The sequence below is a fragment of the Podarcis tiliguerta genome (assembly GCF_965153285.1).
Source record: "Podarcis tiliguerta genome assembly, chromosome: 8".
Lineage (NCBI taxonomy): Eukaryota > Metazoa > Chordata > Lepidosauria > Squamata > Lacertidae > Podarcis > Podarcis tiliguerta.
In genome coordinates this window covers 9,306,147-9,328,538 of record NC_139541.1, presented here as the reverse complement: position 1 = coordinate 9,328,538, position 22,392 = coordinate 9,306,147, and the positions used below count along the sequence as shown (strand labels likewise).

The window sequence follows — 22,392 nt, the reverse complement described above, 5'->3', positions numbered from 1 at the left end:
CAGTTGCCATGGTGAGGCTGCCACTGAAGCTCTTTTGGGATGGAGAGGGCGGTGGGCCCTTCGGAACGGCAACGGGGTAAAAGATAAAAGAGATCCAATGTGGCAGCTTTTGGGTTTCCTCCAGACCCCCCCCCCCGCCAGGTCACTGCTGTGTTTCGGAAAGCGCAGCGTATCACGAGGGTTTATATAACTCTAAGACTGTGCTGTTATTAAGAGACGAGGCTCAGGCCTGGAATCAGGGGCCCTGCGCTAGACCGGGAAGTCTTGGGTTCGAATTCTGCCTTCTCTCTGAGTCTGCAAGATGGACTGCGGGCCACGCTACATGATTGGAGATTTGTGGCCGTGGGTAGCACTAGAGGAGGGGGGCAAGGTGTCCCCCCAAAGGAGCTCGCCCCCCCGCCTCCCCTGCATTGATGGACACCTGTCATTAATGGACACTTCAGAGATCTATATACACATGTGGAAAACAACTTGCCTACATACTTCTGAGCCCCACTCCAAATGTTTTTCTGGTGTCACCACTGCATACCCGCCAACATTTCTCTGATGAATATAGGGATGTCTATATTATTATTATTATTCCCAACCCTTCTGACTGGGTTGCCCTAGCCGCTTTGGGCAGCGATCAACATATATAAAAACATAACAAAACATTAAAAAAAACACCTTCCCTATACAGGGCTGCCTTCAGATGTCTTCTAAAAGTTGTCTAGTTACTTATCTCCTTGGCTGGGGTGTATGTGTGACACATAGCTCCATACCCTCCAACATTTCTCTGATGAAAATAGGGACGTTCTAAGTGGCGCTGTGGGTTAAACCACAGAGCCTAGGACTTGCTGATCAGAAGGTCGGCGGTTCGAATCCCCGCGACGGGGTGAGCTCCCGTTGCTCAGTCCCAGCTCCTGCCAACCTAGCAGTTCGAAAGCACATCAAAGTGCAAGTAGATAAATAGGTACTGCTCCGGCAGGAAGGTAAACAGCGTTTCCGTGCGCTGCTCTGGTTCACCAGAAGCGGGTTAGTCATGCTGGCCACATGACCCGGAAGCTGTACGCCGGCTCCCTCGGCCAGTAAAGCGAGATGAGCGCTGCAACCCAAGTCGGCCACGACTAGACCTAATGGTCAGGGGCCCCTTTACCTTTAAGTCAAAGTGGGACATTCTGGGATCAAACTGGAAACCGGGATGGCTTCTGTAAATCAGGGGCTGTCCCTGGAAAATAGGGGTGCTTGGAGGGTCTGCCACCATTTGCGACTGAGCTTCCTGCATTTCGGACTGGGACCACAACACTGGGGAAGGAAGGGCTACAGCTACTGGCAGAGCATATGATCTGCATGCAGAAGGCCTCATCCTCAATTCCCGACTCCCGTTCAAGAGTCCGGAGAGCTGTTGCTGGCCAGTGCAGACGACACTGACCTAAATGAACACAGTCGAAGACAGCTTTCAATGTCCCTGTTTAAACTGGTAACTTACAGTAGTGATGTATGGAAGTGAGAGCTGGACCATAAAGAAGGCTGATCGCCGAAGAATGGATGCTTTTGAATTATGGTGCTGGAGGAGACTCTTGAGAGTCCCATGGACTGCAAGAAGATCAAACGTATCCATTCTGAAGGAAATCAGCCCCGAGCGCTCACTGAAAGGACAGATCCTGAAGCTGAGGCTCCAATACTTTGGCCACCTCATGAGAAGAGAAGACTCCCTGGAAAATACCCTGATGTTGGGAAAGATGGAGGGCACAAGGAGAAGGGGACGACAGAGGACGAGATGATTGGACAGTGTTCTTGAAGCTACCAGCATGAGTTGGACCAAACTGCGGGAGGCAGTGGAAGACAGGAGTGCATGGCATGCTCTGGTCCATGGGGTCACGAAGCGTCAGACACAACTAAACAACAACCACAACCACCGAATCAAAAGTGCTGGAGACAGAACAAGGGAGGGAGGGCTGCTGCTTCCATGCCTGGTTTTTGTGAGCTTCCTGGAAGGATCTAAAGAAGCTTATGGCCCCCTGATCTAGCCAATAACAATAACAATAATAACAATATACTGCTTTTTATAATAATAACAATATTTTTAAAATAATAAAATATTTTATTATAATATACAGTATATAATATATATAATAACAATATAAGTGCTTTTTCTGGGGGTACGCCAGGGTACCTATTGTGAATCTTTGTACTTTTGTCCATTTACTGTATTGATTTCCCCCAATTTGAACTATAAAATGGTGGTTTCCTTGTATCAAAATGAGAGTACCACTAAACATTTTTTTAAAGAAAAGAGCACTACTGCGTAATGCCAAAATAGGCATCTAAGCAGTTTACAAAATACAGAAACCGCTTGCACAACACTATTGAAATACACCTTAATTAAAATGCACCATTAAAGAATCCAATTTAAACATCCTGCCCAACACACGGGCAGCAGCTGTGATGTGACAAGTTCCAGGGAGTTTTTACTAAGCAAAAATCACACCAGGATGAGCGTGGGGAACAGGAAAGGGACATTTGTCCTGCTTAATTCCTGAGATGATCTGCCCTCTTCCCTGCTGAAATGAAGAACTCCTGCAGACGACCTGTTTATTCAGCATTCACCCTGATTTGCTTGCACAAAGCTCACTCAGTGCTTCGATTCTCCAGCGTTTGTTTGGACTTGTTTGCGGGGCTGTTACAGCAAAGAGAATTTATCCTGATTTGCGTACGGGGTGTTTATCATGCATTCACCCCAAACTTTCCCATTCATTTCCCCACCCCGTTCCAAATGCAGAAAGCAACTCCTCCACCCCCCACTTTTAAACATGATTTTTTTTCGTGCGAAGGTGTCAGAACACTTTAATCCACCTAAAGGTTTGGACTATGTGCTTTCATCCCTCTCAAAAAATACCGAAGGCCTGGAGGCCTTGAGAGCTAAGGGACATATAAGTGCAGACAAGAGGTCTTTTCTGTGACATTGGCTCAGTTTCCCTTCCCCTCAAGTTTCCTCCTCCTTAATTGAGATTTAGCTTTTAAGCTCCTCTGGGCAGAGACCTCTCGCTTGCTTTTCTGTGCAAAGAACTGCATTGCACAGAGGCTAATCATAGTAGCAATAGTAGAAGAGGTAATACTAACTTGGTGCCCCGCAAGACGAATGCCTCGCAAGATGAATGCCTCGCAAGACGAAAGAGTTTTCCGTTTTCTGAGTTGCTTCGCAAGACGGATTTCCCTATGGGCTTGCTTCGCAAGACGAAACGTCTTGCGCCTTTTTAAAAAAAACCGCCAATGCATTCCTATGGGAAACCGTCAATACACATTGGTGCTTTGCAAGACGAAAAAACTCGTAGAACGAAAAAACTTGCAGAACGAATTAATTTCGTCTTGCGGGGCACCACTGTATCTTTCATGGGTCTCCTCTACCCTTGTTAAGGGCTTGTTGTAGGGAACGGGGAGAGGAAGGAGGAGAACGTGATTTATTTAATAGATTTATATCCCACCTTTGTCCCTAGATAGGATTCAAGGCTGCTTCCAAGATTTGAAAGCATCGTTGTAAAATGCAAAGCAAAAAAAGTTAAAAGCAATAGTGAAAATGCATCGGAACGCATTTAGAACTAGCAAGATAAATGAATAAGTAAAAATTCAGCGGTTCCCATGATCTACTGGGCAGCTTCCGGGGGGGAAGTCTTTGAACCTTGACTGTGGTCCACTGCTTAGCATTTTCTGACCCTCAAAGGCCTGTCTGAAGAAGGAAGCTCCCAGCCTGCCAGCAGAAGGATAGCAAAGAGGGAGTCAGCCTTAGGAGGGAATTCCAAAGAATGGGAGCAGCCACAGAGAAGGCTCTGTTTTGTGTCCTCACCAGCCATGCTATGGAATGATGATGAACATGGAGGGACAAATTGCAGAGGCTGCAGTTTGGGAATGAGTGGAGGGTTGGGGGATGGGGCTTCCCCTTGCCCCCCCCCCACTGGATCCACTGAAATTCAGGGGGCATGTTTTGCCCCATTCCTCTATGAACACCTAGGACTTCCTGACGTGTGAGTGGATCAAAAAAAGGAGCCTACCTCTAAGGCCAAGAACCCACTTCACACATGGAAGGTCCTATGAACCCACTTCACACATGGATCAAGGGACCAGGGGGAAGAAGACCCTTCTCCTGCTGGAGACCCATAAGCCTCAAAGGCATTGCCCTGTCATCCTGGGGCTGATGGGAGTTGTAGGCCAAAAAAACCAGAAGGTCAGCAGGTTGGCAAAGACCGCTCTACTAGGGAGCAGGACCTCTGATGATGGTGAAAGACCCTTCCTTTGTTTTCTACCCCGCCCATCTGGCTGGGTTTCACCAGCCACTCTGGGCGGCTTCCACAAGGATGAAAAACACACTAAAATGTCACATATTATACTGGCCTCGGTCCAGTATACCTGAAGGAGCGTCTCCACCCCCATCGTTCTGCCCGGACACTGAGGTCCAGCTCCGAGGGCCTTCTGGCGGTTCCCTCACTGCGAGAGGCCAAGTTACAGGGAAGCAGGCAGAGGGCCTTGTCGGTAGTGGCGCCCGCCCTGTGGAACGCCCTCCCATCAGATGTCAAAGCGATAAACAACTACCTGACATTCAGAAGACATCTGAAGGCAGCCCTGTTCAGGGAAGTTTTTAATATGTGACATTTTAGTGTATTTTTCATTCTTGTTGGAAGCCGCCCAGAGTGGCTGGGGAAACCCAGCCAGATGGGCGGGGTACAAATAATAAATTATTATTATTATTATTATTATTATTATTATTATTATTATTATTTGTTTTGTTTTTCCTGGGATCCTCGGAGCAATCGGGGAGTTGCTTCAAAGAGTCAAAATGACAGCAGTAACAGAATCGTTTATTTTGTCATGACAAAAATGGTACCGACAAGCGTTTGCCTGATGTCTGCCCCCCCGAATTTTGAGTGAGCCAGCTTTTTATACATTTGCAGAATACAATACCACCTGATTTCTTGTAAACCACCTGATTTCTGGGAAATCAAAAGTTATAGTAAGTTCCTATTACCATGTAAAGTCTTGGCCTCCCTCCTTCCTGCAATCTCCCTCCTCCCTGCCATGCCCCCCCCCAATAGCACCACGGCCATGGGCACTCCTGAGTTTGCTTATCTCTTTACAACATTGAATAAGAAACATTTGAGCCTGTTCCATCAATGCCAGCCTTGTTCTCCTGACGGACCTCTCCTTTCTCAGAAAGGCCTTTGGGGGGGTTTGCTATGGCCCTACAGGGAGAGAAGCTCCCAGAGAATAATCTTCCTCTTTCACCCCCATATTTGCAGGTCACTAACGGGTCCCTTCTCAAAGGACCATTGGGCACCATAAGTGGATAGGAAATAAACTGCCTTTCTGGTCTGGAGAGATTTTGCCGAGTTGCGATTTTGTTCCCAAGGTGGGCTTCCTGGAGGGAAAGCAGCATAGGACATTTTATCTGATGTAGGTAAAACTGAATCTGTGAGCACTGCAACGGGTCAGTTTGACATCAAGACTGCACGGACGTTTATATGGGAGCGACCGAGAGCTAAACCATGCGCAGTGCTACAGTGCGCCAGCCGTACGTTGGGTGTTGACTTGCTAGGTCAGCGCTGAGTCTTGATGCTAGATTCCTGCCGCACACCACTCCATTTGCACGAGGAAAGCCAGGACACATGGGAGCTCAGAAAGCAGCTCCTGCGTGTCGGAAGAGACACAGCGGTGTGGACTCAGAAAGCGTCGCCGCACAACAGCACAAAGAGGCACAACTTTAAACAAGCAAAACAGACTGTGAATGGTGTAGAATTCAGAGAGCTGGCTTCCTTTTCCTGTTTCAGGGTTCAGTCCTGCATAATGGTGCCATGCTGGGACATGGAGCTTCATAACCTCCAACATTTCTCTAATGAAAATAGGGATGTTCTATTATTGTTGTTGTTATTAATACTTCAGATATCTGCCTGCGTTATCCCAGCTACTCTTGGTGCCTTGGGTGGTTTCTTATGGCCCTACAATGGGAATTGCTAGCTAGGGATGATGGGAGTTGTAGTCCAAAAACAGCTGGAGATCCAAGTTTGGGGACACTGGTCTAGCTCCTTCTGTCTACACTGACAGGCAGCAGTGGGTCTCCAGGGCTTCTGGCAGGGAGTCTCTCTCAACCCCACCTGGAGACACCAAGACTGGAACTTGGGACCTTCATCCAAGCAGGAGCTCTGCCCCTGAGCTGTGGCCATTCTGCTTGCACAGGTAGTATTCCTTTAGTTGTACCCCAGGCATGAATTTTCTCCTGGCTTTGCTTTGCCATTTTCAGAAATCCAAAGCATATGGAGCAGCAGAATGTTTATTTTCTCTCTTTCTGAACTCTGCTGCTGTCGTGCCGTCTGAGAAAAAAAAAAGGGGGGGGGGGGCTCTTCTGTGATGAATTTCCCCTACAATGGGATTTTTTTTCCTGGTTTAATCATCATAACAAAATAAGGACATAATTCTCCAGCGAGGAGAGGAACAATCTGCACCTGCTATTAAGAGGATAACAGATAAATAATTTGGTTCAATTGCTAATGCCAAGGACTTTGTTTGCGTTCTGTGGCATAAATATAAATGCTGGAGAGAGATTATGCATGCGCCTGGCATGTCTCTATGTAAGCCATTCTTGATGTAACAGTTCCCACCCCTTTTTTAAAAAAGATCCAGAGGTTGTGGGTTTGGGGGCAGTCAAGTCTGGATGATGCCTCAGGTCCCTTCCAATTTTTGGAATCCTGTATGGGGAGGGCTGTTGGGACGCGGGTGGCACTGTGGGTTAAACCACAGAGCCTAGACTTGCCGATCAGAAGGTCAGCGGTTTGAATCCCCGCGACGGGGTGAGCTCCCATCGTTCGGTCCCTGCTCCTGCCAACCTAGAAGTTCGAAAGCACGTCAAAGTGCAAGTAGATAAATAGGTACCGCTCTGGCGGGAAGGTAAACAGCGTTTCCGTGTGCTGCTCTGGTTCTCCAGAAGTGGCTTAGTCTTGCTGGACACATCACCCGGAAGCTGTACGCCGACTCCCTTCGCCAATAAAGCGAGATGAGCGCCGCAACCCCAGTGTCGGTCACGACTGGACCTAATGGTCAGGGGTCCTATTACCTTTACCTTTTTATGGGGAGGGCTGTTAGAACAAAAGAGAACAAGCTTGTTGAACCAGCCCCTTTGATAATGGCTTTGGCCACCATGAATAGCATAACCAAAGGAGTTTCTCTAGCTACTAGGTAGCAGCACAATAGCCAAAGTTGTGTGCTAGAAAGCAGAGTTGGGAGTGTGCTGGAGGCTGGAGACAGCAGAGACCTGCTTGCTCCGTCCTGGATAGCTGCCACTATTGGAGAAGGAAGATCTGTTGGGGTGTTCTTGCTGTGAGCCCCTCCATCCTATGCTGGGGTTGTACAGTGGTACCTCGGGTTACATACGCTTTAGGTTACAGATGCTTCAGGTTACAGACTCCGCCAACCCAGAAATAGTACCTCGGGTTAAGAACTTTGCTTCAGGATGAGAACAGAAATTGCACGGTAGCGGCGTGGCGACAGCGGGAGGCCCCATTAGCTAAAGTGGTGCTTCAGGTTAAGAACAGTTTCAGGTTAAGAACGTACCTCTGGATAGAATTAAGTACCGTACATAACCAGAGGTACCACTGTATATAAGGTAAGGGTAAAGGGACCCCATCGTGGGGATTCGAACCGCCAACCTTCTGATCAGCAAGTCCTAGGCTCTGTGGTTTAACCCACAGCACCACCCGCGTCCCATACCACTGTATATATGTGCCATCAAAACTATTCAACTTTGTTGGACTGGTCATGTTGTTTGGATGCCTGATGATCGTCTTCCAAAGCAACTACTCTATTCCGAACTTAAAAATGGAAAGCGTAATGCTGGTGGTCAACAAAAGAGGTTTAAAGACTCTCTCAAGGCAAATCTAAAAAAAAAAAAAAAGTAGTATAAACCAGGACAACTGGGTAATACTGGCCTGCGAGGACTCCAATTGAAGACGCTCGAACCCAGGACGAAAGGGAGAAACGTGCTAAGAGGATGGCACATTTTACAAACCCTCACCGTGATTGAACTCCCGCCTGGAAGCCTGTGGAGGCCCCTGAGCATTGAAACTCGCTTTGCACGCTTTGCCTGGTGCTTTCAGTGCGCAGCTTTCAGAGGTTGATGAAGACGCATCTCTTCACCCTGGCTCTTGACACTGGAGGTGTCCATTTTCACATTATTTCTGTGAGAAGAATGGCTGATGAAAATGAGGGACTATGCTGAAATGGCAAAATTGACCCGGAAAATAAGAAACCAGGAAGAGAAGAACTTTAAGAAGGAACGGGAAAGATTTACAATGTATGTATTTAAGAGAACACTGTAAACAGCTAAAAACTTTGGCAGGATTTGAGTAATGCTTGTACTGTATCAGAGACTATGGTAAACATGGATTCAGGGTGGTGATGTTTAATGTTTGAATTTTAACTGGTAATGTAAAGGTAAAAGGTAAAGGGACCCCTGACTGTTAGGTCCAGTCGTGACCGACTCTGGGGTTGCGGTGCTCATCTCGCTTTATAGGCCGAGGGAGCCGGTGTACAGCTTCTGGGTCATGTGGCCAGCATGACTAAGCTGCTTCTGGCGAACCAGAGCAGCGCATGGAAACGCCATTTACCTTCCCGCCGGAGCAGGGACCTATTAATCTACTTGCACTTTGACGTGCTTTTGAACTGCTAGGTTGGCAGGAGCAGGGACCGAGCAACGGGAGCTCACCCCGTTGTGGGGATTCGAACCGCTGACCTTCTGATCTGCAAGCCCTAGGCTTTGTGGTTCAGACCACAGCGCCACCTGCGTCCCAGCTCAAAACCACCCCCCAAAACATCATACATACATCACAGAAGGAGGCGGTCTACAGCAGAAATCCTGTTCGCCAGGATATCTGTTAACGGTCACTGATTGCTTTACCTGGGCAGCCTGGCCATTTTTTTGTGATGGTAAATACCTGAATTCCTGAATCCAGGTCACCCTCTTCATACACAAATACGCCCTTAAGACAGGTAAGCAAAAGACAATGGAGAGGCTTTCCTCCTTGCAGAGAAACATTTGAAGTCAATTTGGGAGAGTCAAAATGGTTTCAGGCTGGTTCTCCTGTACTATTTCAGACAAGTGGTTTACATACTTAGCTATGTGTTTGCCTTGTAAATTTATGAACATTTAATTTATATATTTGAACCTTAAATTCTTACAACATCACTGTCTCTGTCTCTGCCTGCTTGAGTGCTGCTTATGAAGTTCTCTCTCTTTTCGGTGGTGGGGAGTAGGAGGAGCTGATTGATAAGGTCTTCATCCTGGCTTTGGGAAGGTGCGATTGCCTCATCATCCATGACGGATTTTTATGCTTACTGTACTGCTTGCCATTTGGGTGTATTTGTTGTTGTTTAGTCGTGTTCGATTATTCGTGACCCCCTGGACCAGAGCACGCCAGGCACTCCTGTCTTCCACTGCTTCCCACAGCTTGGTCAAACTCCTGCTGGTATCTTCGAGAACGCTGTCCAACCATCTCATCCTCTGTCGTCCCCTTCTCCTTGTGCCCTCCATCTTTCCCAACATCAGGGAGTCTTCTCTTCTCACGAGGTGGCCAAAGTATTGGAGCCTCAGCTTCAGGATCTGTCCTTCCAGTGAGCACTCAGGGCTGATTTCCTTCAGAATGGATAGGTTTGATCTTCTTGCAGTCCATGGGACTCTCAAGAGTCTCCTCCAGCACCATAATTCAAAAGCATCAATTCTTCGGCGATCGGCCTTCTTTATGGTCCAGCTCTCACAAAAAAGAAAAAAAAAAGATTTTTAATTGTTTCCCCAGCTGGGGGGCCTGAGAAGGGTGGGCAAAGCGCTATTTTAAAACTGCAGACTTTGCTTCCTTTCTCCTCCTGCCTTAGGACATTTTGAAGACCTTAAGGCTGATCCCTAGTGAGTCGTCCCCCCCCCCCCGCAGCTGCCCCCACCCCCTGGTTTCTTGGTGCAGTGGGTGCCCAAAACACCCTGCAGGACTCAAGGTCCACAGAGACACATTTTCCAAGAACCGTGCGCTGGAGAGCTTAGATGAGATTGTCAGGAGGGCATTCCCCAAAATGCTGCAGTGCTGCTGTCGTGGTGCACATTCTGAGACCCCGCCATTGCAAAAGAATCTAGCTATCCTGGATAAAGTGGCCCCCTCCCTCCTGTTCTAGGTCTACCTCTTCCTTTCCACATCTGTTTGTTTACCTTCCTATCTACCTGTGTACACAGGTACTTTGAGAGCTGCTCTGTTTCCCCTGTAATTAATGCTCACAGCTCCTCTGTGATGATGTTTGCTTTAGGGAAAGAGGTTGCCTCGCAGATAATGTCAATGTCCTGCATCTCTCAGGCTTAATTTCCTGGGTGCTGGGGTGAGTGGATGCCTTCTTCTTCCAGCGTAGCTTAAAGTTTTTTAACTTTTTCAGCAGGGGGCCAGTCCACTGTCCCTCAGACCTTGTGGGGGGCCAGACTATATTTTGAAAAAAATAATAATGAATGAATTCCTATGCCCCACAAATAACCCAGAGATGCATTTTAAATAAAAAGACACATTCTACTCATGTAAAAACACGCTGACTCCCGGACCATCCGCAGGCCGGATTGAGAAGGCGATTGGGCCGGATCCGGCCCCTGGGCCTTAGTTTGCCTACCTCTGGCGTAAAGTGTCAGAAAGCCCCAAATCTGGGTGGCAGGGATGCGGAGAGAGAGAAAAGTAGGGGGTTCAGGTCCCGAGAAAGGCAGCAGAGGGAAGATTTTAGTAGACTGAAGTTTGGTAATGATTGGTGCTTGTAGAGGGGGCGTATGGGGTACTAGGGATGGGGTAGTAGCTCTGCTGGGGGACGAGAGACGCAGGTGGCTCTGTGGTGGGTGTAAACCACTGGGCCTCTTGGGCTTGCCAATCAGAAGTTCGGCGGTTTGAATCCCCACGACGGAGGGAGCTTCCGTTGCTCTGTTCCAGCTCCTGCCAACCTAGCAGTTCGAAAGCACACCAGTGCAAGTAGAAAAGCAGGTACCGCTGCAGTGGGAAGGTAAACGGCATTTCCGTGCGCTCTGGTTTCCGTCACGGTGTCCCGTTGCACTAGAAGCGGTTGAGTCCTGCTGGCCACATGACCTGGAAAGCTGTCTGTGGACAAACGCCAGCTCCCTCGGGCCTGAAAGCGAGATGAGTGCTGCAACCCCATAGTCGCCTTTGACTGGACTTAACCACCCAGGGGTCCTTTAGCTTTTTCACCTTCTGTTAGGGGACATGTAATGCTCCTTCTGGGGTACTTTGTCCATCTCTTGTCCCCACCCCGCACTCAGCTCTCCCCTGTGGCTGCTAGGAGCTGCCAGCATGCGATAGCGGCCACACGGTAGGAGCAGCTTTGACTCGCCAGGCTGGCCACCCAGTCCAAACTTGCAGTACAGTGGTACCTCGGGTTACAGACGCTTCAGGTTACAGACTCTGCTAACCCAGAAATAGTACCTCGGGTTAAGAACTTTGCTTCAGGATGAGAACAGAAATTGCGCAGGGGCGGCGGGAGGCCCCATTAGCTAAAGTGGTGCTTCAGGTTAAGAACAGTTTCAGGTTAAGAACGGACCTCCAGAATGAATTACGTTCCACTGACGTTCCACTGCACCCAATTGTCTCTCGAGGCAGACAGATGCTAACAATGAGGTGCTTATAGGAATGGATGGGGTGGAAGTGGGCAGAGGTATTCTGGGGTAGGATTCCAGTCATAAGATAAAGGTAAAGGGACCCCTGACCATTAGGTCCAGTTGTGGCTGACTCTGGGGTTGCGGCGCTCCTCTCGCTTTATTGGCCGAGGGAGCCGGCATACAGCTACCGGGTCATGTGGTCGGCATGACTAAGCCGCTTCTGGCGAGCCAGAGTAGCGCACGGAAACGCCATTTACCTTCCCACCGGAGTGGTACCTATTTATCTACTTGCACTTTGACGTGCTTTCGAACTGCTAGGTTGGCAGGAGCAGGGACCGAGCAACGGGAGCTCACCCCGTCACGGGGATTTGAACCGCCGACCTTCTGATCGGCCAGTCCTAGGCTCTGTGGTTTAACCCACAGCGCCACCCACGTCCCGGTTCCAGGCATAAGGGAGAACATAAGAAGAGCCTGCTGGGTCAGCCAGTGGCCCATCTAGTCCAGATGCTTGTGGGGAACCGGCAAGCAAGATTTGAACACAAGCCTTCTCCCTTCCTGGGGCTTCCAGCAACTTGGATTTGGAAGCACTGTTGCATCCAACTGTGGAAGGCAGAGGCTACTAGTAGCCATTGATAGACCTCTCCTCTATGCAGGGGATTGCAGGAAAAGGCTGTGATGCCCAATGTTCCCAGTGTCTGCAATGATGGCTGGGGTAGGAGTTGGAGCTTCTCTTCTCAAGTGACTTGCTATCTACCTGCCAGGGAGCTGCGCTTTGCTTCTGCTCTGCAGCCGTTGCCAATCGCAGGGTTTTCCCCCCTTTTCTTTCTGGGGGTGGGCACGCCTGGCGAATTTGCTCGCCACCCTGCAGATGTCTGCACCAAGCAGGAGGAAATTCACATTGCAGCAGAGGCGGCTCCCTTACGCTCTCTCGGCAACAACGGACTGGAACGGGAACACACTGGATTCCTCGTTCTCAAGAATGGAACGTGAGTTGTGAATGAGCTTTGAGGGGGGGGGGAGGAGGAGGAGGAGGAAAGAAGGCTGTGTTTCATTGAAAAGCTCCTGCGCTGTTTTCGTTTAATTTTGCCTCTCCCTTCTGTGAGCAGAGCGCAGCTCCGAGACGCCTTCTGCCGCAGCAGAAGGGAGGCTGGGCAGCCGTTCAGGAATCCCGTGAAGTGCCTCAGCTTCTTGGGATCTGCTGTTGCAGTGTAACTGGGGTTTGCCCAGGGTGTGGTTGGCTCCCAGGAAAGAGGGAAAGGACCCCACTCTCGCAGGCTCTAGGGCAGGGAGCCTCTTTCGGACGAAGGACCACATTACCTGATGGGGCACTTTCTCAGGGACGCTGCCCAGGCTGGGGCCCAGGCATCTCCTTATACAGTGGCCGCATAGGTTGCGGACGTGATCCGTGCGGGAGGCACATTCGCAACGCGCAGCGTCTGCAACCAGCAGTGCCACGTCTGTGCACGAGCGGGCTGCGATTTGGCACTTCTGCACATGCGCAGAGTGCGATTTAGCATTTCTGCGCATGCACGAGCGCCAAAACCCGGAAGCAACCCATTCTGGTACTTCCGGGTTTCAGCGTGTCTGTAACCCGAAAACGCACAACCTGAAGCATCTGTAACCCAAGGCATGACTCTACAAACCTGCCTGGGTGCTAAGATCCTTGGGTGAGCACCTTCCTTCTGTCAACATTAGAGGCATGGCTGGTGGTGACACGCGAGAGAGCCTTCTCTGTGGCTGCTCCCAAATCTGGGATTCGCTCCCAGGAGAGGGCAGACCGGCTCCCTCCTTGTTATCCATCTGCCTAAGGCTGAGACCTTTTGTGCTCCGACAGGCCTTTGGAAACTGAGAAGCAGACAGTGGAGACGGCTGGGCTGCTGTCAGGGCAAACTGTACTTTAACCGCTGGCTCTAAATGTACAGTCGTACCTTGGAAGTCGAACAGAATCCATTCCAGAAGTTCCTTCGACTTCCAAAACATTCAGAAACCAAAGCGCGGCTTCCGATTGGCTGCAGGAAGTTCCTGCAGCCAATTGGAAGCCGCGGAAGCCCTGTCGGACGTTTGGCTTCCAAAAGAACGTTCACAAACTGGAAGAGTCACTTCTGGGTTTGCGGCGTTCAGGAGCCAAAACGTACGCGTACCAAGTTGTTTGGGATCCAAGGTACGACTGTATTGTGTTTTTATTACACACACACACACACACACACACACACGAATGCATATTTTGCAATAATGCTTTTAAACTTTGTAAGCCACCTTGAATCCTGGCTTATGAGAAAGGCAGGATATAAATACGTAAATGCAAAATAATGACAAACACCTGCAGTTGGTGGGGCCAGACGCAAGACCCGGTGGAGCATCGGGTACAACTCTTCCCTTTGTGCACTAAGCTTCTCCCGGGATTTCTCGTGTATTTCATCCGGGCAAGAGAGAGGCAAAACAGCAGTTCAGGGACACCTTCCAGCCAGGCAAAAACACTTGAGGGCAGCCCGTGACAGGCGCAGGGAAAGGGGTGTGGTTTGCGGAAGGGTCGTGGCCCAGGGAGAGACCCAGGGGCCAGAGAAAGAGGCCTTGAGGGCCACATTTAGGAGGACTCCATGAACACATCCTTGGACCTTGGGAACAAACTGGAGGTGATGCCAGTCCTTTGGTTGCTATTGACTTCATGGTGCAGAAGGGAGGGGGTTTAACCCCACATCCCAGCCCCTCCTTCTCCCAGATTGCATTGCATTCAGAAGAGGAACATAGGGGTTCTTTAGCTGCGATTCATTCATTGCAGGGGGTCGGACTGGATGACCCTTTAAGTCCCTTCCAGCTCTTTGCGCTGCGCTGGAACAAGAAGACACCTGCTCGCGGCAGCACTCAGGAAATCAAACTCAAGCGATGCCATGAAATGGTTAGCAAAGCGACCTCTTTCCCTAAAGCAAACACCAGTGCAAAGCAGTCGCGAGCATTAATTGCAGGGAGTTCCATGGCTGAGTGGGGATTCGAACCCTGATCTCCCGGGCCTTAGTCGGACACTCTAAACACCACACCACCACTGGCTTGCAACTCCAGGCCTGCCATCTTCTGTGTTTGCAGGAAGAGAGCAACAGGGGCACCAAACAGGGCCTGGGGCTCGTGCTTTATCCTGACACATTGAACTTGCCTCTAAGTTGGGCAACATATTCCTTTCCCTCTGAAACATTTACCTATGGGCAGATCCGCACCATAAATTCCACTGGAAGCTGGAAGCTGTAGCTTACGGAGCTACAATTCCCAGCACACATAGCAAACTACAGTTCCCAGGATTCTTTGGGGGTAGTCACGTGCTTTAAATGCGCGTGGGACGTGCTTTAAATGCATGCCTAATGTCTTCCAGAGGGCCAGTTGATTGTGGCGGAAATGGTTTCCTCTCTCATAGAATTTGAATTTGTGGGCATGCAGTAAAGCTGAATGTTGGAAGATAAAATGAAGTCTTTCTTCATGCAGTAACAACAACAACAACAACAATTATAATTTTATTTATACCCTGCCCATCTGGCTGGGTTTCCCCAGCCACTCTGGGAAGCTCCCAATAGAATATTAAAAACACGGTAAAAAAAAATCAAACATTAAAAACTTCCCTAAACAGGGGTGCCTTCAGATGTCTTCTAAAAGTCAGATAGTTGCTTATTTCCCTGACATCTGGTGGGAGGGCATTCCACAAGGCGGGTGCCGCTACCGAGAAGGCCCTCTGCCTGGTTCCCTGTAATCTCACCTCTCGCAGTGAGGGAACCGCCAGAAGGCCCTTGGATCTGGACCTCAGTGTCCAGGCAGAACGATGGAGGTGGAGACGCTCCTTCAGGTCTACTGGACCAAGGCCGTTTAGGGCTTTAAAGGTCAGCACCAACACTTTGACTTATGCTCAGAAACATACTGGGAGCCAATGAAGGTCTTTCAGGAGCAGTGTTATGTTTGTCTCAGCGGCCGCTCTCAGTCACCAGTCTAGTTGCTGCATTCTGGCTTAGTTGTAGTTTCCAGGTCACCTTCAAAGGTAGCCCCACGTAGAGCACATTGCGGTAGTCCAAGCTATTGATGGCTGCTAGCCAGGATGGCTCTGCTCTGCCTTCTTGTTCAGAGGCAGGAGTGCTTCTGAAAACCAGTTCCTGTAATCCACTGGAAGGGAGAGTGCTCTTGCGCTTGGGTCTTGCTTTTGAGTTTCCCACGAGCTTCCCATGAGCCAGTATGGTGTAGTGGTTAAGAGTGGTGGACTCATAGTCTGGTGAACCGGGTTCGCTTCCCCGCTCCTCCACATGCAGCTGCTGGGTGACCTTGGGCCAGTCACGCTTCTCTGAAGTCTCTCAGCCCCACTCACCTCACAGAGTGTTTGTTGTGGGGGAGGAAGGGAAAGGAGAATGTTAGCTGCTTTGAGACTCCTTCGGGTAGTGATAAAGCGGGATATCAAATCCAAACTCTTCTTCTTCTGGTTGGCTACTGTGAGAACAGAATTTGGATTGGATGGGTCATTGTCTCTTCTGATGTGCTGGTTAGGGCTTATGGGAGTTGTAGTTCAAAACAGCTGGAGGTTACCAGGTTGACAAAGATAAGATTGGACGAGTTGGGCCATTGGCAAGCAAGCTCTTTGGGCATTCGTATCTATTTCTGCTCACCTCTACAGCAGCGGCTTTGCAAGGGCAGACGCTTAGGCAGAACGGTGTGGAGCAGTCGAAAGGAGCATGTGCAGAGTGCCTTCTTTGGGTACTGAGCAATCACGGCAAGCCAACGCCCAGTTGAGAATATGGGAGAAGACAATTGCACCCCAGGTCCTGCTGCGCTGTTGATCTGCTTTTATTGACGGCTGTTTCCATTTTGGCGTTGTGTTCTCAGCAAATGCCGCCCTGCGCCGCTGCCCTCGCTGCCAAGGGGGTCTTTGTTGAGCATGGTTTTAATTGGGATGCGCGGCTCTGATAGAGGAGCTGGAGCATCATTAAAAGCGAGATGCCGTGTGCTGATAGGCCTCGAAACCTCTGTGCTCTCTGAAATACATTTTTTGCTTAGATGGATGCACCAGACAACGGCTTATTAAATTGCTAATTGGGAGCTGTGGGGCATCTTTGAGAGCCAATTTGAGATACCTCCTGTGCCTGGAATAGATGGTGACTAAGAATTAGGGTGTGAGGAGGAGGAGGAGGAAGGGGGGGGGCTGTTTATGGAGGAGGGCCTCCCCCACCTGTTTGAGAGGAGTGTTGGCACTGGCAAAATCTGCAGGTTGTTCCCAGCTCCTGGGAAAATGCTGGACAGAGATTTATAGCCAAGCAGGCAGAGGACTTGGGTTTGATGCCTGCATGCCTAGCTCATACTGGAGGAAGAGCAGCTGATGCTCATTTTTCTTCTGCAGTCTTTGAGCAGTGGCGTAGCATCCGTTGCTGGTGCCCGGGGCATCTGTGTGTGTTTGCACACTGGGCCGGGGAGGGGGGTCATTTGTGTGCTGAATGGGGCAAGGCAACAGCCCAGCCCTCTCTGCCACTGCCACTGAAGTGACCCCACCTCCACTGGAGCAAAGTGGGGCTGTGCTGAGCCCCCCCTGCCCCCCTCTGTGCAGGGAGGAGCCTGGCCAGCCGATGCAGCCCTTGGTGGGCGGAGAGGAGCACCGGACCAGGCTGTGCTGGGGCCACCTGCATGGGGGCACCTGGTTCAGTCCTCTCAAAAATTGTGTGCCTGGGACCACAGCTCCCATGGTACCCCCCATGCTACACCCCTTTCTTTGAGTCTTTCCTCCTTTTGGGGAAGTAGAGAACAGCTTTGTTTTGTTTTTTGCAGAAATTCCAGTCTCCCAAATGGGTTGGCTCTGGGCATAGGTGCCGGCTCCTGGAGCTGAGGCATTTCCCTCCACCCAACCTTTTTTGGGGGGAGGGGGCCAGGTCCCCTCAATGTTCAGAGGGCATTCAACTCTGTGCCCTGGCTCTTCACAATGTCATGTGCGTGACATCAGGCCGTCTTGTTGGGTCCCCTCAAGCATCTTGAGAAGTTGGTGCCTCTGACTCTGGGGTTAGGAACGTAAGGAGAGCCTGTAGGATTGGGTCCAGCCCAGTGTTCAAAACTCCCATTGTTCTAGGTGCATTTTGCGACAGGGAATTTCATTAGCGCAAGCAGTTTCTGCAGAGTGGAAGGAAAGGAGGACCTTTTTCTGCCTCCCCACTTCCAGCTACTCTCTGAAGACTGGAGAAGAGACCCTCTTAAGAATATTATGGGGGGCGAGCAGGGGAAGGTCTAGACCAGGGGTCCCCAAACTAAGGCCCGAGGTTTATCCGGCCCACTTCAGGGTTGGAGAAGCACCGGAAATAGCTTGTGCGCATGTGCAAGCGTTATTTGCACATGCGCAAGCCTTATTTCCGGTGCACATCTGGGTTGGAAGTGTGCCGGAAATAGTGTGTGCGCACGTGTATGGGCACACGCTCCTCTGGCCCGCTGTGCGATCGGCGCTGGAGAAACCAGCCCGAGGCGCGGTAAGTTTGCTGACCCCTGGACTAGACCCTATGAAAAATGAACATAATATATTAGCTGCAGTTCATTCATTTTCAGATTTGTATTCTTGTAATAAAAAAAGTGCATAGACATCAGTGGCGTAGCGTGGGTTGTCAGCACCCGGGGCAAGGCAAGTAATTTGCACCCCCTAACCCGTGGATTTGCGCTCCCTAACCCGTGGATTTGCGCCCCCTAACCCTAACACCCAGATGTTGCGCCCGGTGCGGCCGGCCCCCCCTGCACCCCCCACGCTACGCCACTGATAGACATTCAGTTGTGCCCATAAACCAGGTTTAAGGTGCCGTTCAGCTCCTAGCTTTCGTATCTCAGTTTCTACCACTGGTTCAGCATCCTGTTCTCAGATCCTGTTCCCACAAGCAGAACCCGGGCACAAGAGCCCTCTCTGTGGTTTCCACAACTGCTATCCAGAAGCACTGCTGCCTCCTAGCGTGGCGGCAAAACTGAGCCATCCTGGCTAGTAGCCACTGGGCAGCAGGTCTCTCCTTCTTGCCCTTGCTCTTGGGACTGTCCCCAAGTCACATAAGGTCATAACAGGTGTGGACATTACCTTTCCGGCGTTAATAGCTGACAGTGGGGAGAGGGGATTCAATGGGGGCTGGGGGCTCCTGCAAGCCCTCTCCCAGTTGGGTTCAGGAGGCTGCAGTTAAGGCGTTCAGCTCTTTTAAACATAGCCAGTGAAGAATAATAAAGGTAAAGGTACCCCCTGACTGTTAGGTCCAGTCGTGGATGACTCTGGGGTTGCAGTGCTCATCTCGCTTTACTGGCCGAGGGAGCCGGCGTTTGTCCGCAGACAGCTTCCGGGTCATGTGGCCAGCATGACTAAGCTGCTTCTGGCGAACCAGAGCAGTGCACGGAAATGCCGTTTACCTTCCCGCCAGAGTGGTACCTATTTATCTACTTGCACTTGATGTGCTTTCAAACTGCTAGGTTGACAGGAGCTGGGACCAAACAACGGGAGTTCACCCCGTCGCGGGGATTCGAACTGCGACCTTCTGATCTGCAAGCCCTCGGCTCAGTGATTTAGACCACAGCGCCACCTTGGAGAATAATAGAACTGTAGAATTGAAAGCTACTTCAAGGGTCATCTAGTCCAGCCCCCTGCAATGCAGATGCCTCTGTGTTTTTGCATGTGGGTGGCAAGGAGCCAGCCTGGCAGATCGCTTTGTGCGGAGCTGAAGTTGCTTTAAAAGCCCGGCGCTGCTCATCTGGGTGCCTACCTGCTCCACAGCTTGCGTATTTTCTCATCAACCTATTACATAATAACCTTGTGTACCAGAAGTTCTCAACAGCCAGCATCCCTGAGAGTCCACCAGCACCTGGAGGGTCGCCCAGCCCTATGCCCATCTCCTTGCGGGGAAATGGGCCCCGAAAAAAGCCGACCGCCTTCCCTGCCCCTCGGTGCACCTTCTTGGCACATGCAAAGGGAGAGGCTCTGCGGATCTCTCCCCCTTGCTTTTATTCTCCTCGCGCCACGTCCTCTTTGGTTGTTCCCCCTTCTTTTCCTGAATGAAGATTGATTGCGTTCAGGCTTCCTCAACGTGGGGAAGAAAAGAAAGCCAAGCGGTCCCTCAGTCTTGGCTTTACCCGCCGGAGTTGCATCAGCCAGCCTGTTCAATATTTAAGAAAGCTGCATTGCAGAGCTGGGAAAGGGATGGAAAGAAGCCGGTCGCCGGGTTGCTCCCACTCTGGAAATGCCGTGCCCGGGAACTGCACCTGAAGCACCCCTGCCCAAATTCCAGGTTTTCCTACGGGACCAGTTTTCCTACGGGATCAGGGTGTGCCAAGGGTCTGCTCAGCTCTCGGTAGGGCAAAATGGAAAAGCAACTCCCATTTCAAGCTCATGTAGCCTTATAGCTCCTGGCTCTGATGTTCGGGACGTGGGTGGCGCTGTGGGTTAAACCACAGAGCCTAGGACTTGCCGATCAGAAGGTCGGCGGTTCGAATCCCCGCGACGGGGTGAGCTCCCGTTGCTGGGTCCCTGCTTCTGCCCACCTAGCAGTTCAAAAGCACGTCAAAGTGCAAGTAGATAAATAGGTACAGCTCCAGTGGGAAGGTAAACGGTGTTTCCGTTCGCTGCCCTGGTTCACCAGAAGCGGCTTAGTCATGCTGGCCACATGATCCAGAAGCTGTACGCCGGCTCCCTTGGCCAGTAAAGCGAGATGAGCGCCACAATCCCAGAGTCGGCCACGACTGGACCTAATGGTCAGGGGTCCCTTTACCTTTACCTGATGTTCTGCCACTATGGTCAGAGGCAGCAATGCTTCTGAATGCCAGTAGAGGGGGCTCTTGTGCTTGTTTCCCTTTGGGGCATCTGGTTGGTCAATATGAGACTATGCCAGATTGGCTGGGCCATTGGCTTGATCCAGCAGGCTCTTCTTAATGTTCTTTGCAGGCTTCCATCAGCCCATACTGGCTAGCGCTGATGGGCGTTGTAGTTCAAAACATCTGGAGGGCACACCAGGTTGGCAACCTTATGATATCTGTTTATTGCATTTCCGTCCCACCTTTTCACCTAAGGAGCTCAAGATGACTTGCATGGTGTTCCCCCCTCCTCATTTAGCCCCCGCAACAACCCTGTGAGGTGGGCCAGGCTGAGAGGCAGTGGCTGGTCACCCACCAGTGAGCTTCAGGGCCAAGTGGGGATTCCAACCCTGGTCTCTCCCAGGCCCTAGGCGGACCCTCTAACCACTACACCACACTGCCTCCACTTCATCAGACATGTGGCATGTCAATGTGAACAGAGTGAAGGCTTTCCCAGTTCAGCTGTTTAAGCTGGAGATGCCAGGGCTGGAACATGGGGGCTTCTGCATGCGAGGCAGACATCCTAAGCAGTAGACCCTCCCCAGAGTTAACTGCTGTGGAAGGCTGCCCCTCTTCTTTTGTCTTGTGGGAATGCATTGGTGTTGGCATTCTCCGAACCAGGTTAAGCTCCCTCTTGGAGTCTTAAGCAATTGGTCTCTCAGCAGAGGGTAGTTAAATCACCACCACCAACATCATCAATATACAGTCGTACCTTGGTTCTGGAATGCCTTGTGACTTGAACGTTTTGCTCCCAAACGCTGCAAACCCAGAAGCAAGTGTTCTGGTTTGCGAATGTTTTTTGGAAGCCGAACATCCGACGCGGCATCTGCGGCTTCCGATTGAGTGCAGGAAGCTCCTGCAGCCAATCGGAAGCTGTGCCTTAGTTTCCAAACAGTTATGGGAATTGAAAGAACTTCTGGAATGGACTCCATTTGAGAACCAAGGTACAGGATTCTCTCTTTTTGCCTTGGTCAGACCACACCTGGGGTCCTGTGTCCAGTTCTGGGGACCACAATTTAAGAAGGATGTTGACAAGCTGGAAGATGTGCAGACGAGCGAGATGATAAAGGGTCTGGAAAGCAAGTCTTATGAGAAACAGTTGAGGGAGCTGGTTATTCTCCGTCTGGAAAAGAGGGGACTAAGAAGAGATTAAAGGTAAAGGTAAAGGTACCCCTGCCCATAGGGGCCAGTCTTGCCAGACTCTAGGGTTGTGCGCTCATCTCACTCTATAGGCCGGGGGCCAGCGCTGTCCGCAGACACTTCCGGGTCACGTGGCCAGTGTGACATCGCTGCTCTGGCGAGCCAGCGCAGCACACGGAACGCCGTTTACCTTCCTGCTGGTAAGCGGTCCCTATTTATCTACTTGCACCCGGAGGTGCTTTCGAACTGCTAGGTTGGCAGGCGCTGGGACCGAACAACGGGAGCGCACCCTGCCGCGGGGATTTGAACCGCCGACCATGCGATCGGCAAGTCCTAGGTGCTGAGGTTTTACCCACAGCGCCACCCGTGTCCCTGAGAAGAGATTATAATCTCCAAATATCTCAAGGGCTGTCACATGGAGGATGGAGTAAGCTTCTTTTCTCCTATTCTGGAGGCTAGGACCCGAACCGATGGATTAAGATTACAAGAAAGGAGTTTCTGACTAGACATTAGGAAGACCTTTCTGAAAATAAGAGATGTCTGACAGTGGAACAGACTCCTTCAAAAGGTGATTAACTCTCCTTCATTGAAGGTTTCTAAAGAAAGTTTGGAGGGCCATCTGCCTTGGATTCCTTAGTTGCAAGGAACTCGTTGGACTCGGTGACCCTTGGGGTCTCTTCCAGCTATTTTGTTGTTGTTTAGTTGTTTAGTCGTGTCCGACTCTTCGTGACCTCATGGACCAGAGCACGCCAGGCACTCCTGTCTTCCACTGCCTCCTGCAGTTTGGTCAAACTCATGCT

General features: G+C 50.6%; 1 protein-coding gene and 1 long non-coding RNA gene across 5 annotated transcripts in view; one reads left to right on the top strand and one right to left on the bottom strand.

Annotated features, from left to right (window-relative positions):
- RPH3A (rabphilin 3A) overlaps positions 1-22,392 on the top strand; it is a 113,879-nt gene that overhangs the window by 16,630 nt on the left and 74,857 nt on the right. For 2 of the 4 annotated variants that reach the window (XM_083453944.1, XM_083453941.1), the window contains exon 1: positions 12,548-12,630. The exons of the other annotated variants lie outside the window; for them this stretch is intronic. The gene's annotated coding sequence lies outside the window, so the exon portion shown is untranslated. Of the gene's footprint in view, positions 1-12,547; positions 12,631-22,392 lie in introns of those variants that run through there. 4 annotated transcript variants of the gene reach the window in all.
- LOC310684030 overlaps positions 1-22,392 on the bottom strand; it is a 99,375-nt gene that overhangs the window by 36,009 nt on the left and 40,974 nt on the right. The gene's annotated exons all lie outside the window — the stretch shown is intronic.